Source organism: Apium graveolens, unplaced genomic scaffold (genome assembly GCF_009905375.1).
Source record: "Apium graveolens cultivar Ventura unplaced genomic scaffold, ASM990537v1 ctg6662, whole genome shotgun sequence".
Taxonomy (NCBI): Eukaryota; Viridiplantae; Streptophyta; class Magnoliopsida; order Apiales; family Apiaceae; genus Apium; species Apium graveolens.
In genome coordinates, this window is record NW_027419677.1 from 56174 (window position 1) to 67040 (window position 10867).

At 32.1% G+C, this 10867-nt stretch overlaps 1 long non-coding RNA gene across 1 annotated transcript; it reads left to right on the forward strand.

Annotated features, from left to right (window-relative positions):
- Window positions 1-446: 446 nt before the first annotated feature.
- LOC141703463 (uncharacterized) lies at window positions 447-2786 on the forward strand. Its single transcript, XR_012567541.1, has 4 exons — window positions 447-678; window positions 866-938; window positions 1688-1830; window positions 2316-2786. It is a non-coding gene; the product is annotated as an uncharacterized LOC141703463 (long non-coding RNA).
- The last annotated feature ends 8081 nt before the right edge of the window (window positions 2787-10867 follow it).

Consider the following 10867-nt stretch of genomic DNA (forward strand, 5'->3'; position numbering starts at 1 on the left):
TGATCACATCTGGTTCTACATATAATTTTAATTAGCCAACATCAAGAATCAAGATTAAATATGGGTAATTGTTGGGTTTCTTCTGCTTCTTCTTCTGTCAATCAGACTCCATATTCCACAAGCCACATCAGCTCAGGTACCACACAGTTATTCTCTCTGACTTTCTTTTGGCTAATCCATACATGTCTGATGATTCTTATAACAATCTCATAATTATGTAACTCTTGTTTAGTTGTAAAGTCTCTGTCTTTTTTACTTTGGTGTTGATCTTGATCATATTTGGAAGTGTTATAACAATTTAAGATTCTGAATTACAACATGTTAATATGTAATCAACTTTGTTCATTAGATTCTAGTTGATGATGATTAGATTCCGTGGATTTTTCTTGATTTGCTGTAAATTTTATATTTTAGGAGGTATATCACAGACAATCAGCAACACATCTTCAGGAGGCAGCAATGTTTCTGGGAATAGCCAGTTCTCGGCATCAAGTGGAGGGTCAGAGGTGTGTCCTAGTGGTCAGATATTGCCAACTCCTAATTTGAAGGTGTTCACTTTGGCAGAACTAAAGATTGCAAGTTAAATCACTTCTTCCACTTCTGCAACAGTATCAACGAGAGCGTCTTTGGGGAAACAGCTGCTGGAATATCAGTTAAAGAAATAGGTGGTCGAGATCCGTATGATTACATTCTTGTTTTTGTTACTACATTATACTCCCTCTGTCCCATCTTAACTGATGTTTGACTCTCCGGTACACATATTAAGGTGACAAAAGGTGAAAATTAATTAAAATGTGGCGGTGGGAGTATCTAGTACTGATCTTGTCCAGCCCACTAATACTCATAATATGCAATTTCCTGTTAGATCTTTCTCGTTGCCAGAATTTAGGGACGAGGTTCAAGAAGTTGTCAGGCCAATCCTCAATGCTTACTATAAAGTAAGTCTTACCTTCTTATTAGAAGTTGGGTAGATATTCACATTCTGTCGATTTGTAATCTTGGGTGCACTTATATAATATTTGTTCCCTTAAAAAATAAATAAATGTAATATTTGTTTTTATATATAAAGTGGATAAGGACTGCATTTCTAACATTAATTAGCAACTTTTGCCCTTAATTTTATTCATATATTATTATATCTGTAAAAGCACATGTCTGGACATGTGTATATCATACTCATAGTGAACTTTACTTAAAGGGAGATTTCAAATTTCTGAAGAAGTATTGTATCCCTGAAGTAATTGAACCGTGTAGTGCAGAACATAAGGCTTATGCAAGCCAAAATATTGTAGTTGATAACAAGGTAAAATAGACCAAATCCAGATGGATTCTCTTGCTTCGGATGATAGTGTTTTCTTTTCATGTGGTCTGATTTACTTGGTAAATCTTGAGCAGTTTTTTTTAAATGGTCAAATCTTTTGGGTTTTTATTTCTGCATTATTTACATGTCTTTATTCTGAGTTGCGTAATCATTTCTTATCTTAGCTGAATACATACGTGAAATTTATGTGATGTAATACTTCTATGAATAAAGCATGAGTATTGTTTTCACACCTTTCTCATCCAAATCTTGTTAAACTGGTGGGACAATCTCATTGTCTTCTATACTACAAGAAAGGCAGTAGTAAGTCGGCCTTTCTGTCTTTAACCAGAGTCTGACAATCTCATTGTGTTCTATACTGAGCAGGAGGATGCTCTGTGATGCCACTTCCATGGGAAATACGCTTAAAGATTTTGATTGGAGCTGCTAGAGGTCTAACATTCTTACACGCAGCAGAAAAAAAGATAATATATAGAGACTTCAAAGCCTCAAATATTTTACTGGATGGGGTAAGTATAACCAGTACAGTAGGTTGGTTTGTCCGTGCCAACAGGGGCATAGCCAGTAAAACCAATTACTCGGTTCAAAAAGTCAGAAAATAAATTCAAGTTATTTAAATAATTAATATATAGATATAATTGCAAGACAAATTGTAATATTAATAATATATAACTAAGTACATCAATTCCATAATTATATTACAAGCAACAGAGTGACTGCATAATAACATCCATTATATTTCATTTATCTTGCCAATAGAGAATTTGCTAAGCAAGTTACTTTATTAGCATAAATAGATCAATTTGTCTGGGAATCCTGATTAGTTTAGATTGTGACCTTTTGCAATATTTGAATATTAGAATCCTGATTAGTTTTTTTACAGTCATTCACCTAACTATTTTTTTCCGATAGTCCCTATAGTTTGCGTATTATTGATTTATGTCATACAACATAGCTAATCAAGTCAGTAACTAATGTCGGTAATCAATTTCAGCATTGTAAGCAGGAATTGAGCGTGGATTGGATCCTGATTCTGATAATCTATCAATTATCATTGAGTCGCTTAGTTTGACAGCGGATCTGAAAGAGAGTATTGCATTAGAAAAGGAAAGGATGAGAGTTGTGACTAATAAAAGCCAAGGGGATATAGATCTTACTAACCAGCTGGTTCGTGGTAGAGCAGTAACAAGATTCTACAGAAATGGGTAAAATGGACGTCAAATTTGTTAGCACAGCTGAAGAATCTGAAATATGTGCTCTCTCTTTTTCTTTTCCGTGTTGCTAAAGTAGCTTCCAGATTAATTAGTTAAGTTAATTGTGATTCCTGTATAATAGACTTGTAATGTTTGTAGATTAGTAGATTAGTTCATCAGTACTGGTGATATTGTATTGTGATTCTGTTGACTTTGATTGGAAAAAAGTTCTATATAGAACTGGGATTTAATGTATGCAGAAAGTATATTTCAAATTTTGTCCATTGTTACTGTGTTGTAATACGTATTAAAAATGTTGCAAATAGGTACTAAAAATTGTTGCAAAAGGGCCATGTGTCAAGCTGGACCCACATGTCAGTGGGCCCCACATGCTAGTGGGCCCCACCTGTCAGTATCCCACATGTCAGTGGGCCCCACATTTTTCACGTTGCAAAGTGCCACGTGGCAGTCCACGTGTCAGTTTGACCCCATTTTTTTTGCCATGTCATTGCTTTTTGCAACATAATTTTTGGTGTTGCCCTTGATATGAAAATGTTGCCTTTGAAGCTTAAAGCAACGCCAAAAATACTAACATCACAAAAGTGTTGCCGTAGAAAATTTTTGGTCTGTTGCAACATTTATTTGGCCTGTTGCAACGTTTGTGGAATGATACAGAAGGCCACTTTTGGTGTAGTGTTTTCCTAAATTTTTCTATTCATGACATGTAAGATCAACTTAATTTTTTTTTGTAAATTTTTCGTATGACTAAAACCGATATATCACTACAAGAAAAATGCCCATAGACATCGCTTTTTGGTCGATGTCTATGTTGTTTGGCAACCGATGCTGATGTCGGTGATGTCTATTCTACACATCGGCCATAACCCGATGTCTTTACTTAATTAGACATCATTTCTGGGAAAAAAATTGATGTCCATGCATTATTTTTTATAAAAAAATGTTAGAAATAAATAATTTAATAAATAAATTACACCTATTACAACAAATTAAACATATAATGGGCTATATTTTTTTCCACACAGACATCGAATATTTTCATATAGGTGATGTAAAATATGATATTAAACATCGATTTATTTAGTAAAAGGTAATGTCTATGTTGGCACTTAGACATCAGTTGTATCCCAAATAAAGTGATGTCTATGTTCCTTTTAGAGTTGAACATGTTAGTCTTTGACATCGGTTTTTTAGGAAAAAGCAATGTATATCAACTTTTTTGACATATTTATATATTAAAAGTGATGTACAATTATTTTTTTGACATCAGTATTTATTCATTGAAAGTATTTAAATAATGAACTAACTAAACACTTATATTCAGCAACATAAATATCAAGTATCTAATTTTATTACAGAATCGTTCAAAACCAAACTATTGTTATATGTTTGCTAAGTCATCCCTGCTAACATAAATATCGAGAATAATTTCTTCAACCTCCCTCTGTACTGAGTTGATGCCTATCTTATCAAAAGGTGGAAAGGGAGATTCAACCTGCACGATAACAAAAGGGTAAGAGGATACAGAAATTTATAAACTTTACAGCACTACAATCTAATTTTCCTAAAAGCAGTAAGTTTAAAAGACGTGAGTTGGGTGACAGTTAAGAGTTACTTTCCAAACAAAAAGTACCACTGAAATTTTATGCAGCTTGAGATTTCAGTATTATGATTATTGAATATCAAGTAAACCCTTCTAATGTAGTGTTCTGTAGTGAGCTCTAATATAGTTCTGAAGTACATTACTTTATGATGTTTTATAATCATGTATAGTACACTACATTAAGAAAAAATCACAAACTTACAAGTTCAAAAAATGGAACATGATTTGAATCCTCACAATATTTACTCTTTTCGTATCAACTAATAAACATTCCTATAAACTTGTCTATTGACATGCTATCATTGTTATACCCAATTTACACTCACGAAGAAGATACAACAACCTACTTGTGAATAAAAAATCTAAAACTTACATGTTTTTAAAATCTATTAATGTTCTTTATATGTATAAAGATAGAAAATAACCGACTTTTATCAAAAAATATTGCAACAGTTAGTCATGAATGATAAACAAGGGATAAGATCAATTTTTTTTCCAATACTGTGAATATATGATCCATTCAGAAGAGACTCATTACCTCAGTGTCATCTATCCTGAACCAACTGCCTTGCATATCTTCAACATATTCTTTATGCTTCAAATATAGAATTTCAATCATCTCATGCAGATTATTAGCCTCCTCTTTCATCATATTGTCAATCTTAGACAACTGCACAACAGTATCTACATACTCCAGATTGTAACAGAGCACATTGTCAATGTTAAATGGTTATAAAGAACAACAATATCTAAGATTGTAATAGAGCAGATAGCCGGAAAGCAACAAGAGGAGTTCCATAATCTAGCGAATAATAATAATAAGCGATGTTTATATATAGTATTACTTAATAATAGGCAAGTTTCCCGACCTTCTCCGGATGGCTTCCCATGCAAAACCTGCCTTATGCTTTCAGCTTTGTCTCTTTCCACAACTCAATTCTAATATTCTACAAAGAAACATCTCCTCTGCAGGACATGATGGAACTGAACCTAAATTACAGATATGATACAATTAATCAATACATTTATGGGATCACCAGTATTATGTAAAGTAAACTAATATCGTTAAAAACCTCTCACACGTTATGCACGATCCAACATCTGTATTGTACTTTTACCAGCCCCAACACGTGCGCCAAGAAAAATAAAATCATCAACCAACTACATCAGAAGAGCAAGGAAAATAGTTAAAATAATAATTACATAAATTATATAGTGACAGCAGAATAATGAGACGTGCAAAAGATGAAGCAACCTGATTCTATTGTTGGTTCACTGTGATTAATATCTCATCATATGTGGACTGTTTGTCCTTAAGTTCTCTTATTCTGCCTTCAAGATTGTGCAACTCATGCTTCTGCACGTCTAACTGCTGAACAAGTTTCTGATTCTGATACTGGAGAACTGTTGCGTCAAAGATTCACAGTATTGGAAAAAAAATTGACCTTACATTAAGTAGATAATGTAATGCCCGGAGAAAGATGCATTAAGCATATCTATAGGTAATGTAATATCATCTGCTACAGTCATAAACGAAATCAAATCCAACATCTCTGGGAAAGTAATACACTTGTTTATCTTTCCATAATTTCCTTCCTAAGAAAGCAAAATCATGATTCTGAATAAACTATTAAAGAATAGAGAAACTCAACAAATTTAAACAGAAAGAAGCAATAGCTCTGCAACTAGACCAGTTAGTAGGGAATTTAAATAGAATGTTAGCCTTAATGGCTTCACAATATATTTAGGCTACCATGTTGATTAAACAATGGATAAAGATAATAACTAAAATGTTGAACTGCTCTTACCAAAAAAAAATTGCCAATGGGTATCACTAAGGACACCTTAAATAGTAAGCTGCTTATATTACACGCTAAACCTACCAAACTGCTTTATTTGGTGGACAAAAATCTGGATCTTTATGGCTAAACCTCAAACTCATCGTGTAGAACAAGGGATTTAAGGATCAGTACATGAGTATTTTAATGCTTGTTGCTTAGACAACAATTACCTGAAATCTCTTTAGGACTATCGTCAAGATATTTGGAGCTTCCTGTATTCAAATCTTGTAAACAAACCCAAGTTTTTTACTAGAAGAGACAATATTAGTTGTCATTTACACACCATCTTCAATCGCTTAGCAGAGTGCACAAACCCCGGTATGACTTGCAACTCGTCCAATTGCTTCACCAACAACATATAAATTGTTTAAAGTCAATACATATATGTAGTATATTACTAGAACTTTAAAAGGCAGAAAGCCAAAACTAATATACTAAGAGTAGCAGTAACTAACAAGTTATTATTTGGTTAGAAAAATCAAGCATACATTATATATCAGTTGCCGGAACAATCTTATGACTGGTCTAAATCTCAACACTCTTAAACATGAGGAGAGTTTTGGGACAATATTTATATTATTTATATAATGACAGTTAACAAGTTCGAAATTTGAAAAGATTATTACAGAAAATGCATAAATTACCATCATCATGAAATGCCTCTGAACTACATCAACCCGTTGCTCTTTGGTTGGGTTGGAGACTTCATCCGCCTAAAATACAAACCGCGTTATTACATATAAGTATACAATCAAAGGATATTCGACCAAGTTCAATAATCAAGTTCTTTATAAAAGCACAAGTTGGATAAAGTAAACACCTTAAGCAGCTGTAGTGTTTTTGGAATGATTCCAAACCCTTTCCATGAATAACGATTTTTGGTCTTCTTGGTAAGAAGCTGCATATCAATAACAAAATTAGAAAATTCCCCTAAACCAAATAATATAAATGGAAGAAAAGGCGAGGAACTATATATCTTACACCAATGCTTTCAAGAACATTGATAATACCATAGACCTTCGCTTCTCAACACCTAAAATTAAACCAATTACAAAAAAAATCAACACGATATTCATTACAATTCACATATAAACAAGAATTACACAATTCAACACACAAGACCTCTCCAATTAAAGTAAAAAATCAAAAAAATTATTCTAAATTAATTTAATAAAAATTAAATCGAGAAATAAAATAAAGAAAGGGGGTATCAGGAAGAATACCTAGACGGGCAACAACATCATCAAGAAACTATAATAAAATTTAAAAAAAAATAGATGCATATAGAATTAAATTAAGGATGTTGTGTATACAAAGGGAGGTGGGAGAGAGATTACTTTGAGCATAAGAGACCAGGAGATTTCTGTTTGCGGTAGTAATTGGATTCTCTGGATCCAGAAGGAAGTGAAGATGAATCTTTTGAATTCGATGAAACCAGTGTCATTTCACCACCTATATATCTATTCAAATTCATGAGAGAGATAAGGGGAGAGAGAGGGATGGGAGAGAGAGATGGGAGAGGGTGAGAATTTTGGGATTGGGGGGAATGTAGAAGGGGGGAGAATTTTGGGATTGGGGGGAATGTAGAACTAAAATCTAAATGAAAATTTCACTAATGGGGAAAAGAAAAGGTGGGCGCGAATTTTATTTTTTTTGGTGAATTTTAGACATCGGTTTAATTATAACCGATGTCTACAAAGAACAAAGACATCACAAAAACACGGGGTGATGTCAATACTTTTTTTAACATCAGTGGCAAAGTTAACCGATGTCTAATGTGTGATGTCTATTGACATTATTCTTGTAGTGATATCTTATCATCCATATAGTTGGATCATTGAAAAAATCATTTAAAAAATTATGTGGTTCATCGAGAACAAAATATCATGTGTGGGAGTATTATTACTTTTTTTGAGTTTGATTTGTTCTTTTGGCTAGCTATTATTTTCCAATATTGCAAGAAGAAAGATAGTATCCAATAAATTAAACAAATGATTTAACGGAAACATATCAATGCTTTATGCTATTGCTATATTCTTCTGTCAAATAAATAAATACAGTAATTTTAGCCCGGGTCGCTGCAAGATCGTGCATCAGCCTCTGCGTGACACCACCATGGAACAATTGAAAGCTACCCAGCCACTCTCATCAAGCATTTCTTCCAACTCTTTCACTCCTTTTGTCTAGGCCAAAAACTCAGCCTAGAACAAGAATGAGTTCAATTTAGTTGGTGAGTTCTGATCAAAAAGATTGTGGACCTCTAACAAAAAGATTGTGGACCATAATTAGTGGTCCTAACTTCTAAGATAAAGTACATCTAAAATTTTAGTTGCCAACTATTCAATCTTTACTCCGCATACTATAGTTACAAATAATATCATCTGAGCACTAATCTTTTTTTGGTGGAAAAATTGAATAAAATATGTCAATTTAGACTATAAATTAAAAAAACAACAATATTTTAATCTTGTTTTTGTTGAGGCACCAGGTCTTACATAGATCAGTTTTTGAACATAAGGGTACATCTACAATTTGTAATATGTAAAATGCAAAAATGGTACCGAGTAAATTTTAATATACTACATAATACAAATCCTAGATTTTGGTCGTCCCTGTTTTAGCAATCACAACCTTAAAATTTAAAACTGTGGTCATGAACTGTGGTCAGTGAACTGTGGTCAGGATGGTCAAAAAAAATTAATCTTCCATTTCATTTACTGTTGTTTTTAAATGGGACAAAATAAAACGTGCTATAATTTCTTGGATCTTCAAAAAAGGAATACTGAATAGTTAATACCGAATGAAAAATAAATTAATGGATTCAAAACATTTTTTTTCAATTCCCTAAAACTTACACTTAGGCCATTAAAACACTAAAAAACACAAACTATAGGATGCTAAAAGAAGATTATTACTTACAGTGGAGTGGTCGACCTTAATTCTTTGGGGAGCATTTTCTTCATTGTTTTTTGGAAAACGTCATCTATCTACGAATGGAAATGAAGAAATATATCAAGTGCCCTTTTACAATGAACAACAAATTATAGATGAAAGAAAGATTACAATGTAAAATGCAAACCAAATGAAAGTTAAAAATTAGTGCTTATTCACAAATGTAAAGTATTATTTTCATGGTGTATTCACTTCTCTATAAACAAAATCGACACACAAATATGATGACTGAATTTGATTAGAAATTATCCACACTGAGAAAAAATATTAAACAATAAATAATTTGCAATCACATTCAAAATTCAAATGAGTCCAAGAACTCAAGCTAAATAATATATATTTATATTACACACTATAATTTCAACAAATGACAAAAATGTATATAAATTAAAGGTAAAATCTTTGTGTTCACAATTATTCAAAATTTGACATCTCTATTTTGTTAAATAGGGTCCGATGATCAAGAATAAAGTAATTATCGGTGCCTACATCTAGAAGATATCAATGTTCAAAGAACTAAGTTGAGCCATCACTTACCAATTTGAATCGAAAAAGTCATGATGGTGAGTATTACGTACACCGTTGATGTGGTTGATATAAATTGAGGAAAAATTAGCGAATGGGTTAAAACCAGATATTAAAATTAGTGATATGTGAAGAAACTTTAAAAGAAAGCGGGAACTCGCGAAATGTAGAGATGACTACAAAGAATAAGTGATTAAAGAATCTGAGAAACATATACATATATTGAGCATTTTGAAGGGTACAGAATAGTCGAGAACGTACATGAATTGGGCCGACTCAGAAATAAAATATCAATGAACTGTCCTCGCTCTAGATTGGGCCGTAATTATAATTTTATGAACCTATCCTATAGAATGGAGTTAAAGTTTAACAAAAGCCCAACAATCAAATAAGCACAATTTCTTTTTGATTAATTGCGAAGAGGCCCATAAAACAAATAAACTAAATATTCCAAAAAAATGTATAGAACTTACTCAATTTTGATTATATGAAAAGTACAAAGTGGCAAGTGGGTCATATCCATAACGAGATAGGTTTAGTCGATTTTGACTTAATTACTTTTACATTTGTTCAACACCGAAACACCAAAACGATTTTGTGATGCATATTTTTCTAGGTAAGTATTACAACTAAATCAACACTAAACTAATTACGTTAAACAATGAATATAAAAACCTACGGCAATTAGGTCTATTATGCTTACAAAATACCTACCTTCTAAGGTAAAGCAACTAAATTCGGCATATAACTAAGATTTTGTTAATTTGTCTCAAGTATTAACACACTAGAAACACGCTTACATATCAATAACTTTTGTTAATTCAACTAATCCGCCAATTAAAGCAATTGTTAATATATCTCGAGTATTAACCCTCTAAGAATTCCATTATTTATCCCACTCTCACTACAAATTATGCTAATCATATTTGTGTCTCTAATGAGTAAAATATCCCGACTTATTACTCCTATTTTCATCTAATTAATTCATTATATCTCCCGATTACATAAATTAGTAATGAAAATATAAATAACTCTAATAGCCATAATCAAGCAAATCACATAGAAAATTGTGCTAAAATTATATTGTAAACATGGCTTCCCCTCTTTGCCCTGTAAATAACTACTCACTAATAATTACACAAGTTATAAAGCTATGAAAATAAAAAAAATAGAATTAATCTAATAAGAACATGTAATCTTGAGTTTTATCACTAGACTAACCATAACTATATAGTGTCTACATGGTATGTGTCTCTCATATGTCTAAGACTTATAAAAAAATATGATCCCTATTTTAATTTTACAAATATATTATTATTCTATTAAATTTACAAGTCAGACTTCATAACCGACTATGATTCTCTAATAAAATTCGTTATTGTCTGGTCTCTCCAGTTTATAGGATGCTCTAATT